We start from the raw sequence: 1,488 nt of genomic DNA, 5'->3' as shown, positions 1-1,488 counted from the left end.
GCGTTATTGTACGGACGATTATTGGTCCTTTCGGCTTGCCATAGTTATCTGCTCACTACTCAGGGTAAGATGGTCTTTCTGTCTGAAACCCTCTTCTTCTCTTCACTAAACACACTCAGCACCTTCAAAGAGTCTGAATTAGCTGCGCTAAATGATACGTGTGCAACATTATTTTTTGGCCGTGCAACTCTAATTTCAAATGACTAAGAACCAGAATCCCTCACAGTTTTCTGCCTTTGTTAAAGCAACCAGTAAATATTGAACACATGTAAATAGTTTCAGTCCTTCTACTTGTTTCCCTCCTCCCTAAGAAGCCGGCACCGCGTAACCACACCATTAAAAGATGTTTCCTAAAACACTTCTCCCAGTTTGGCAGTGATCCAGTTCCTAAAGCTCTCTATGAAACATCAGATCAGCTGGAAGTTTTTTTTTTTCTTTTCAGGTTGGACTTTGGTCCTATTTGTTCTGTTTTATCTTAACCTTGTTGCATTATATATGAGAGAACAACTCCCAGCTCAGATAATCCACGGTCCTCTGTGTGTGACTGGTTTATGTATTAGAGAAATCGGAAACCCTGATGCAATATTAAACAGTTTCCCATGTGGTTTAAAATCCGGACCATATTAGAGTTCACTAGGAAACCGTCTCCTCACCTGCTCAGCCGAGCTCAGGATTACTCAGACTTTCCCTTTTGCTTCTGGGAAGGATCTGTCTCTGTAAAGCGGCCGGAGAGCTGGTTCCTTTTCTAAAAGGCTGTGGATGAAAAGGAAAAAGCTTCCTGCACGGATTAGTCCGAGGAGCCCGGTAAGGTAAGAGAACATTAACGTTTGCTTCTTTTTATCTGGGCATAAAGAAAACTAGAGACGATTTGATATTTAAACACCTCCTTCCCTGTTTTAACCATACCTGTATTGCTCACCTATAACCAGAGGGCGTTGCTGTTAAATGAACAGATCTGTCTCTTTTATGGTTCAAGTGAAAGACTGAGGGATTCTGGATAAAGAGAAACAGGATAAGGAATGTTTAATCTGCTTTTTGAAACCAGATTAGAAAAATCCACCTGATGACAGATAATAATCTAATAGGTCTACAGACTGCCATATGATCGCTTTGTTTCCTGTTTTATTTAGTAGGATTTACCAGAAAGGCTGATGGGTCTGAATGGATTTAATGCATGCTGTGATAAATGACCGCGTTCCTCTGAGGTTTTACTCATAGTTCAGCTCCTATTTTTATTTTTTTTTAATATGTAAAGCTTGGAACTGAAGCTTGTGGTCAGAAAAAGTAGATTTCTCTCATTTAATATATTTATTTATGCTAAATACTCAGTGAAAAAAGGTTCTTACTCAGTCTGTTTCATCTGCAAGGCCACACAATGCCTGAGTGAGGGGTGTTTGTAGACAAGACATACGTCTTCCCATAACAAGCAGATTCTTTCTCAAGGTTTATTCAAAACGTGTTACTGTTTAACCAAAGTGTCTGTAATCT

The sequence above is a fragment of the Cyprinodon variegatus genome, unplaced genomic scaffold (assembly GCF_000732505.1).
Source record: "Cyprinodon variegatus isolate N-32 unplaced genomic scaffold, C_variegatus-1.0 Scaffold0, whole genome shotgun sequence".
Lineage (NCBI taxonomy): Eukaryota > Metazoa > Chordata > Actinopteri > Cyprinodontiformes > Cyprinodontidae > Cyprinodon > Cyprinodon variegatus.
The sequence above is the reverse complement of the archived record's forward strand: the minus strand, read 5'-3'. Positions refer to the sequence as shown.